Raw genomic sequence first — 10,476 nt, 5'->3', positions numbered from 1 at the left:
GAGCTGTTGTTTACGAGTTTTCTCTCAAACACACGGTTCAGTAACCTTGCAATTGCACCCCAAGACGCCCCTCTCGCCCCAAACTTCCCGGAAGCCTGCTTTGAGGTCTCCCTGCACCATTAAAGCCACGTATAAATCATTCCCCCCCTTTTCCCCGGACCCTCTCGTGGTCTTCCCGGTTTCTCTATTGCGGGGTCTTGTCGTAATACCCACACCTCTGTTTCTTTCACACTAATTCGTTCCTTTCAACGTACCGTGGAACCAATCTCCTGTCGTCCTTCCGGCCCCGCACTGAACAACCTCCCCCCTCTTTCTCCAACTTAATTTGTATCCATAACACAGTGTGCCAGAGTCCCCTTGTCTGAACGTTGGCAGAGGTCTGAGGCCGCTACCTTCTGCAAAGTATTATATTTATCTTTGAAAAAGACCGGCGCAAAGTGGTACCATTAGAATAATCATTGTAATGTGTTTCAATGTGACTTGGCTATCGTACAATTAACCTTATAGCCAGGCACCTTATCTGTTATATCTACCATCATCATCATCATCACCAGACTATCTACGCCCACTGCAGGGCAAAGGCCTCTCCCATTATTCTCCAATTACCTCGGCCCTGTGCCAACTGAGACCAATTTATTCCCGCAAACTCCTTGATCTCATCTGCCCATCTAACTTTCTGCCACCCCCTGCAACGCTTGCCTTCTCTAGGGATCCACTCTGTAACCCTTAATGACCAGCGGTTATCTTGCCTTCGCATTACATGCCCTGCCCACGTCCATTTCTTTTTCTTAATCTCTACTAATATGTCTTTAACACCAGTTTGATCCATGACCCAATCCGCTCTCTTCTTGTTCCTTAATGTTACACCTATCATTTTCCGCTCCATTGCCCGCTGAGTCGTTCTCAATTTAAGTTGAACCCTCTTAGTGAGCCTCTAAGTTTCTGTCTCCTAGATATATTCAGTAGATATATTCACTTACCATTTCTACTGCCTCGCCACCTATCTCAAACTGCTGTGCTGTCCCGAGGTTACTGATCATTACTATAGTTTTCTGCATATTAATTTTTAGGCCCACGGTTCTACTCTGTTCGCCCAGTGCGGAAAGCAGGCTTTGCAATTCGTCCCCCGAGTTACTTAGAAAGGCAACGTCATCAGCGAATCTGAGGTTACTGAGGTATTCTTCATTAACACTTACTCCCACCTGTTCCCAATCCAACATTCTGAATACTTCTTGTAAGCATGCTGTGAATAGCATTGGAGAGATTGTGTTTCCTTGTCTGACACCCTTCCGTATAGGTATTTTACTGCTCTCCCTATGGAGGATGATGGTAGCTGTAGACCCATTGTAGATATCTTCTAGTATTCTTACATAATGCTCATCTACCCCCTGGTTCCGTTATGCCTGAATGACTGCTAGGGTTTCGACCGAGTCAAATGCTATCTCATAATCTATGAAGGCTATATATAGGGGTTTAATATACTCAGCGCACTTCTGTATCACCTGATTGATCGTGTGAATATGGTTAATTGTTGAATAACCTTCACGGAACCCTGCTTGTTCTTTAGGTTCACTGAAATCTAAGGTTGTAGAGATTCGGTTAGCGATTATCTTCGTAAATACCTTGTAGACGACTGACAGTAAGCTGATCGGCCTGTAATTTTTCAAGTCCTTCATGTCGCCCTTCTTATGGATTGGGATGATTTTCGCGTTCTTCCAAGATTCCGGTACCATTGCGGTCATTAGGCATTGCGTATACAGGTTTGCCAGTTTTTCAAGTACAATTTCTCCGCCATCCTTCAAGAGGTCTGCGGTTATCTGATCCCCACCAGGTGCTTTGCCCCCTTTCATTTCTTTCAAAGCTTTCCTTACTTCTTCGGTCGTTACTGGTGAAATGTCTATCTCCTCTGAACTACTGTGACGTTCGGCCGTATCCTATATGTCCCGGCTACTGTACAGACCTCTATAGAACTCCTCGGCCACTGTGACTATTTTGTCCCATATATATATATATATATATATATATATATATATATATATATATATATATATATATATATATATAGACTGAAAAGATAAAAACTCACACAGAGCGCGAAAAAAATAACGTTAGTAGAGACAGAGACAAACGAGAAAGACTTAGAAAATAAAAATAAGTTTACTGACGTTTCAGGGAGAGGACTCCCTTTCTTCAGAGTACTCTGAAGAAAGGGAGTCCTCTCCCTGAAACGTCAGTAAACTTATTTTTATTTTCTAAGTCTTTCTCGTTTGTCTCTGTCTCTACTAACGTTATATATATATATATATATACATAAATATATATAAATATATCTATATATATATATATATATATATATATATATATATATATAAATATATCTATATATATATATATATATATATATATATATATATATATATATATATATATATTGTAGGGACACAGTCCGTACGTGCTCCCACGGAGGGTGACGGAGGGTGATTGCACTGCAGTGCATGCCCGTCGAACACCGATAGTGGCGTCTGTACGTCATGTGCCCGTGCGCACGTTTGCAATGAACTGTGAGCCGCCACGAGCACGTGTATTGCAACAAAACCCGGATCATGCGCACAACCAACCGAGTGGCCTAAAAGCGGCGGTCACAAGAGCAGCGGAGGAGTGCGCACCGTGGGACACGCGAGAGCAGCTGAGGCCGCGGGCGGCCGCTAGCCACGACTATGAGGCACGGACAGCGAGGAGCAAAAAGCGTCCACAGTGGACGCTCTTCACCCGACGTCAGCACAAGTGAGTGAAGACGTCGTCGTGAGCATACAGCACCATGCTTTAACTTTCTGGACAAGCAGGGCTTCAACAACCGCAATGCTTTCTTTACGCGCTTTCTATGGTTGCTTGCTGTACTCTTTTTATTTTGCCTTCAAACTTGATTTGTTTGTTTTTTCCTGCCTTGGTTTTTCCGGAATAAACCGGTGATTTGATCTCTTGCGGGTCGGCGTTACTACGTCCGGCGGGTTTGGGCTCGCGAACCCTTTACGCTCTAAGGGGGATCTTTCACTGGCGCCCAGCGTGGTTGCTTTCTTTTTTTTCTGTTATCGTCTTCGAGCTACACTGCCGCCTGCATGTGTGAATGGTTGCAGAACACTTCCCGAGTGTCTATGCTTTGTTCGCGTCGCTAACGTATTTTGACGCAGCACTGACCGGCGGATTAAGCGCCCCATATGCCGGCCATGCCTACTCTGCGAGCATCAGTTAACCAGCGGAGAATACTTAAAATCGTCTACCAGAAGCCAATGCTCAACGATGAAGATGGCGTGAAAAAAGAGCAACCAAAAGCTGCGAAAGAAATCCTGTGAGTGACTCGCTACAGAATTTGCGCTTATCGACGAAGTGTGACACTGATTGACCATGCGCGCCCACTTAGAAGCATTTTTTTGTTTCTGCGGCGGTCAGAAAGGTTGTATTTCAGGCTGGGTTCACAGTATTTGGCCGCCACAACTATGTCGACGGACGAGAATTCTGTTCCTCGGTCAGGCGAAAATGCTTCTGCCCTTCTCCCGCAGAGTACTGCAAAGACTGACCGGCTATCAGGCAACACAAAGCCAATTCTTGACTTGATGGCCCAACTGATCGCATCGAGGGTCGAGTTTGAAAAACAACTGTTGTCGCTTCAGGCTAGCAAGCTTAACACTGAAGCATTATGCAGTGATCGGGCGCCACAAGATAAAAAATGCTACTGTCACTGCAATGCTTCGCTGCAGTTATACTTAGCCGTGCCAACGTACACAGGCTACACAGACAAAAAGTCTGTTTTCTGATTTCTTTTTGAATTATCGGACTACCAACAAGCCATGCAATTTCAGATAGCCTGCTGATAAGCAGGATCTTGCCAGTTGCTTTGTGGTCGGCAGTCGGTGTTTGGAGACGTCACTAGAAGCCATGTGAGCATATGATGAACTTCAAGGAGCGTTTAGGCGGGAGTTTCTGCCTCCCGGGTATGAGTACTGCATCAAAGACGAAATTCGCACGCGGAAACAGGGAGGGTGAAAGCCTTCGCGAATATGTGCGTTGTATGCAGGACCTGTACGAGCGAGCGGAACTGGCGCCACCCTAGGAGGAAAAGGTTTTCCAGGCCGTCCGACAGTGACACCCGAGGTTGCAGCCGTACTTGCGATCCCGGCGGTTCTCCGACTTCGATGACCTGGCAAAGGAGGCCACAGCCATATAAGCTTCGCTGACGGCCACGGAATCCTACAAACCGCCACCGCCTAAAGAGGCGTGGTTAGAGCATTCCTGTGCATGCATACTCCAGGCCCGCTCCGGGCGAGACTAGCCGAGATCCCACTGGAAGAGAGCAATGCAGCGAGCCAGGAAGGCAGCGCTGTTCGTAGGCGTGGGGTCTTGCAACTGGCAACCACGGGGGAATGGCCAGAGGCAAACAGCAGTGAGCAGCCACGGCGGATGGCTGCAGCGCTGACCCACCCCAGCGGTGCGGCACCCCCGTGGGAAGCTTTTGCAGCGCTGACTGACCCCAGCAATGCCGCGCCACCGTGAGAAGCTGTTGCAGCGCTGACTCACCGCAGCAATGTGGCGCCACCGTGGGAAGCTGTTGCAGCGCTGACTCTCTCCAGCAATGTGGCACCACCGTGGGAAGCTGTTGTAGCGCTGACTCACCCCAGCGGTTTGGCTCCACAGTGAGAAGCTCTTGCAGCACTGACTCACCCCAGTGTTGTGGCACCACCATGGCAAGCTGATGCAGCGCTGACTCAGCCCAGCAATGCGGCGCCGCCGTGGGAAGCTGTTGCAGCGCTGACTCACCCCAGCAATACGGCGCCACCGTGGGACGCTGTTGCAGCGCTGACTCACCCCAGCGGTGTGGCGGCTCTTTGCGAAGCTGTTGCAGCACTGACTCACTCCAGCGGTGCGGCACCACCGTGGTAAGCTGTTGCAGCGCTGACTCATTCCAGCAATGCGTCGCCACCGTGGGAAGCTCTTGCAGCGCTGCCTCACCTCAGCGGTTCGGCGCCACCATGGGAAGCTGCTGCAGCGCTGACTCACCCCAACGGTGCGGCGCCAGTGTGGGAAGATATTGCAGCGCTGACTCACCCCAGCGGTTCGGCGCCACCGTGAGAAGCTGTTGCAGCGCTGACTCACCCCAGTGGTGTGTCGCCATTGTGGGAAGCTGTTGCAGCACTGACTCACCCCACCAATGCGGCGCCACCGTGAGAAGTTGTTGCAGCGCTGACTCACCCCAGCGTTGCGGCGCCACTGTGGGAAGCTGCTGCAGCGCTGACTCACACCAGCGTTGCGCCGTACCATGAGAAGCTGTTGCAGCGCTGACTAAGCCCAGCTGCGCGGCACCATCGCGGGAGTGCCCATTGGGCCAGAATGACCAGAGGCAAGTACTGCAAACAGGAAAGACATTTCCTAACCATCGCAAGTTCATCTGTGCAGACATCAGCAAGGAATTCGTGTCCACATCACCCGAGTCGAGCAACAAGGAAAAGCGGCAAGCGGCTTTTCACCAGATCGATTACTCAAGCTCGGCGAGACTGGAGGCGCCACCTGACCTATCGCAGTGCATCCTGCGGTAAACGATAATGCACTGGTATTCTGGTCATCCTACCAGCCAGGGGCACCCTCTGCTTTGACGCTGGCGCAACCAATCGAGAAACGCCAGCCGAACGTGCAGCAAGACTCGTGGCATCGTGTCCGCCAGCAGTGCACAAACCCGCTGACAGAGCAGTGTACAGACCCATTGTCGCCAAAGCGCTCAAAACGCCCGCGGAGAGCTCGTGAAGACGACGAATGCAGGAGCAGAGCCAAGATTGCACACCAACTGCCTTCGAGCACGCTGCACCCAACATGGACGAGATGGAAGGTGGGAGCTTGGGGCAGAAAGCTCAAACAGGGCCCCTTGCGAGCAACAATGAGTGCATAGTGAGGTGTTGGGCATTGGCTGCCCGAGAACAGGCGGAAAGTGTGCACAATGCACATTTTATTACCGTCAAGATAGCCGGCCTGAGCGCACGTGCCCTGCTGGACTTTGGAGCAGTGGTTTCTGTGTTCGGAGACCGTGTCCGAGAACGATGCTCTCCGAGGAAGTTCAAATTGCGGCATATAAGCACCAGTATCTGAACAGCTTCAGACCAGGTTGTGCCGATTACAGCGGCAGCGAGTCTGACGGTAATCATTGATGGCCATTAACACAGGCAATTTTTGTACCTTCCCGGTCCTTCCTGTCAAGCCATTCTGGGCCTCGATTTTGTGGCCAGAACTGGGCTAGTGCTTGATGTGGAGGCCGGAAACTACCACTATGGGCCTGGAACGCCGCTAAAAAGCTTTGTGGTAGGGCCATCAGAATCTCTGTCAGAGTTGCTGACAGCGGAGACCACTGCGGGAAAGGTTGAAACTGGTTTGGAAACAATCTTGCTGTCGTTCGCAGGACCAGCGGAGGAACAATCACGGCTCGCAGCAGCACTACAACCCTTTTCAGCCATGTTCATGGAAGCTCCTGGAAGGGTGAACATCTTAGAACACCACTTCGAGACGGGAGATCCGCATCCACTACGGTTTAACCCCAGGCCCTTGAGCGTCCACAAACAACCACAGCTGGATGGAGCCCTGCAGCAGATGGTAAATACAGGAGCGGTAAGGCCATCAAAAAGCCCTTGGGCATTTACGATTGTGTTGGCGGAAAAGAAAGACGGTAGTGTACGCATGTGCGTAGACTACAGACGCCTAAACACGATACCCAGGCAGCACAGGACTGTTTGGCCTAAAACAGGCCGGTGTACTTTGGCCGGTGATTTTCTGTCCGGCCGTTTTTCGGCAGCCATGTTCGGCCCATGTCCAAATGTGGGCCTTTTGGCAGTATACGGCCGTACTCCCATCGCTGTCCTACAGCCAGTGTCCGTCGGCCAGTCGACCGGCTTACGGTCATACGGCCAGATTCCAGCCGTAGGGCTCCGGACATTCCAAAGCCACCCGTGTACGGCCAATGTACGGCCGCCGGAGGACAGCCGAGATGCGGTCGTCGGACTCCAGCCGGACTACAGCTACCGGAAATACGGCCGTGCTACGGGCACTGGAGTTCGACCACAGTACTTTAACTGTACTGAGGCCGGTCACTGCATGTCGCGCAAGGAGATGACTTATTCGCGCAGTGCAGAAGCAGCACAAAGACAGCAGTTTGGTCCAATGCAGCCACATCAAAGTGAGCTCGCGCTCAACCACCAGCCGTCAAGCTTTCAGCGCAGCCTTGCTTAATTACCAGCCTCAGTTGACAGCAAAATTCATTTATTAAACAGTGGTCACAAAATGCTGTTTCTCTAATGGATATGCCTGATTTACTGCCGAACACAGAAAATATTCAGTTCTTTGTAGAGCTTGAATAGATGTATTGTCCAGGTCCTCATATCTTCTGTGGGGTGGCTTACCTGTAATAGAGCGTATTCACATACATACAGGCAACCATGCGTGCGCCGCCATATCTGTGGCCAAGCGTCTGTTGCTAGGCGACGTTGTGCGCACGGCCCGCTGATCAGGCCCTCCTCTTCTCCTCCTTCATGGCCTTCTCCTTCATGGCGGCCAGGCAGGTCGCGGTCCGCGATATGAGCTTGTGTTTTCGTGCAAGGCGTGTGCGAGTGGCTTGATAGTCTATTGCACCGCGATAGCGTTGGTTACGCGAAAATTCATGGTTCCGCTCATGAGTGTGACAACGTTATCTGCAATTCAACCCCAGCCTCTGCGCACACCTACGAGCGAGTGCGAGCCGGTCGGGGCGCAAAGGTTGCCTCGTTAGCGCATTGGTCGTTTGTCAGCATAAACTGCATCATTTCCAAACTGATGCCCACTGAACGCAAAGTAATAACTCGACGCTAAGTACTGTTGAGTACAGTGCGATCTACCTATCGCCAGACGCGTATCAAGTCGCCGCCGCAGATCAGCTGATGGCCAGCCGCCGCGCTCTAATGTCACAGGTGAGTTGTTTTGCTGAGTGTGAAACATTTAGCGCACGAGAAACCCAGTGCCAATGTGTCGCCCGTGCCATCTTGAGGGAAGCCGTTTTTAGGGCTGCTTTTTTGATAATAACTCGAACATAAGCAGCAACGTGTTTTCTTCTTGTTTTTTCTCGTGCGGTGATTGAATCGCATTTAGCGATCAATTTACTTCTGTCAATCTCAGCGCAGGGCATGAAGCCCTGTGTTTCGATTGTCCTTGGGTGGAGTGAGGAAACCGGCGAGCACCAGTTAAAGGTCAAAACCTCGGGTACTTCTATCCTGCGCACTTTTGAGGCCGATATATCTTTTAAAGAAATTGCTGTTCGATCACGCCGTCCGGAAACGAACGTCATCTCAAGCTGTTGTTTTGCGCCAGCAGCGCTTAGCGAAATTTACTATTATGTGTTTTTAGGGGCAGCAGAACTGCCATTTCAGTCTCCGTACAAAACTTGTAGCTCCTGCTTGGTTTAGAAAAACTAATTGTGCGCATAATGGAAGTAATTGGGCCTTTCTGCTTCACCCCGAACTTTAGCCCGTTTTTTTTCTTTCTCTTTCATTGCAGGCGTATGCAGCTGCTAGAAAAGAAATACGGCGCCCTCACAGAGCTGGTGTGCGTCCTGCGGGGCAAGCCTCAAGAGTGCCGTTTTTTGCGGCATCCGTGAGCAGCAGCAGGTTTAAATACAGTGATGGTGTTTAGCACACTTCGAAACTGATCTACAGAAATATTCAGAAATAAATGGCGAGGTCGACTGGTGCCCTTTTATGTGCATTGAGGTGCCTTTCCAGCTACTGCTATTTGAATTTACAATGACTGTGGAAAATGAAAAAAAAAGAAAGAAACACATTTTGGTCATGCTCTTCATGTGCTAGAATATAAAAAAAAACATTTGAGTCATACTCTTCATGTGCTAGAATATTTTTTGCAAGACGTGGTTTCTGGCCAGGAAATGATAACTCATGGCTATCGCCTTCATTTTGGCTAATTCAACTGTTATGAAATGGTGATCTGTACAGTGAGCACAAGGACTTCAATGAATTACCGGGCCACATTTTGTCACACTGCGAAAAGTTACGCTTGTGTTCCACTTTTTGGGAAGTGCGTTCATTGCTTAGAAAAGGAAAAGTTCACACATGAATTGATAGGCGTACTTAAAATTGAATGTTTAATAATGTGTGCATTAGAGACCCTTCAGTTGCACTCCCAAAAAAAGAAATCGTGTATCAAAACCTTGCTATGTAGCAGGGAAGGGGCGAGATGACGTGTTGGTTTCGATGTGCTTTTAGCCTTTTCATTGGTTGTAATCGCATTGGTATGTTTATTCCTTGAATAAACAATCAGTCACAGTTCAGTGCTTTGTCCTGCCTTTGTTGATATTGCTTTGTAAGACCCACTTTTCATTATGCAATACCAACTAGCTTACCAACCCATGTTCTTTGTGCACCACCAAAGCTTAACATTGGTGTTTCCGGGCATCAGCAGCAAGGCTTAAGTTAACTTGTCTTACTTACACCTAGGGTAACTGCAAACAGCAGTTTGGGACACTATTAAAAATGGCATGATGAGAACATGTCTATCAAGAAACATTTTATTACACATCAATAAAACACCACCCAACCAACAGTTCACAATGTAATTACCCATCAGTTAAATATTAGTGATAGTTTGCAGTAGGTCACAGGAGCACCGATGCAGTCTGCCGATTCTCTTTTGTTGTCACTTCTGCACTACTACTTGGAGCTAAACAGAGACAAGGAGCCTTGCTGGGGTACAAAAAAAATTACACCCATCTCCCCGAAGGGAACCATGAGTAGGATGCGGAGTGTCATGGGGGTTCCGTTTGCGTTTTCATTATGTTTAATTGCATCAGCGCACCCGTTGACGGGACTGTTGCTTCCATCCTACTTCATCTGAAGAAGCTCGGAGTCAAGCGAAGCAAGCGCAGCACTGAACGGGCGCTCTGCTAGCTCCCCTTTATATTCACAGCTGTAGGAGAGGAGACTACGAGAGAGAAGTTTGAAGTTTATTAGGAAGATTGCATATAATACAGTACATACATTGGTAAAGAATACAGAAAGAGGTCCCATAGTTTATCACTGTGGGGGGACCTCTTGTTAAAAAATACATTAAAAAACGGTAAAACAAGAGCAGTCAGAAGAGATAAGCAGAAATATAATGTAATTTATACACAAACCAAATGGACACTGTATAATGAACAATTGCGATGATCGTTCATTACTGATTAGGCCAAAATATCAGAGCGGAGGAAAAAAAATGACGCTTCACTGGACATCAACAGTGTCGAAATATAGAAGAGAACAGTTTAATTGTGGCAAAACAGCCTAGGCTGATTTGTTCAGCCTTCATAAAGAAAACAGCATGAAAGCAGAATTATTGTAAAATAATATTACACAATAAACACATTACGGGGATCAATCAGGCAACATGCTTTCACTGGGGTGGATTAAAAAAAAATTGCAA

The 10,476-nt window shown here is 48.7% G+C and overlaps 1 long non-coding RNA gene across 1 annotated transcript; it reads left to right on the top strand.

Moving 5' to 3' along the window:
• The first annotated feature begins 7,829 nt into the window (after positions 1-7,829).
• Positions 7,830-9,346, top strand: LOC144160872 (uncharacterized). The gene is made up of 2 exons (XR_013320416.1): positions 7,830-7,976; positions 8,560-9,346. It is a non-coding gene; the product is annotated as an uncharacterized LOC144160872 (long non-coding RNA).
• Positions 9,347-10,476: the final 1,130 nt, after the last annotated feature.

The sequence above is a fragment of the Haemaphysalis longicornis genome, unplaced genomic scaffold (genome assembly GCF_048455015.1).
Source record: "Haemaphysalis longicornis isolate Haplotype H1 unplaced genomic scaffold, Haemaphysalis longicornis Haplotype H1 scaffold_11, whole genome shotgun sequence".
Classification (NCBI taxonomy): Eukaryota; Metazoa; Arthropoda; class Arachnida; order Ixodida; family Ixodidae; genus Haemaphysalis; species Haemaphysalis longicornis.
This window is presented reverse-complemented; position numbering and strand designations above follow the sequence as displayed.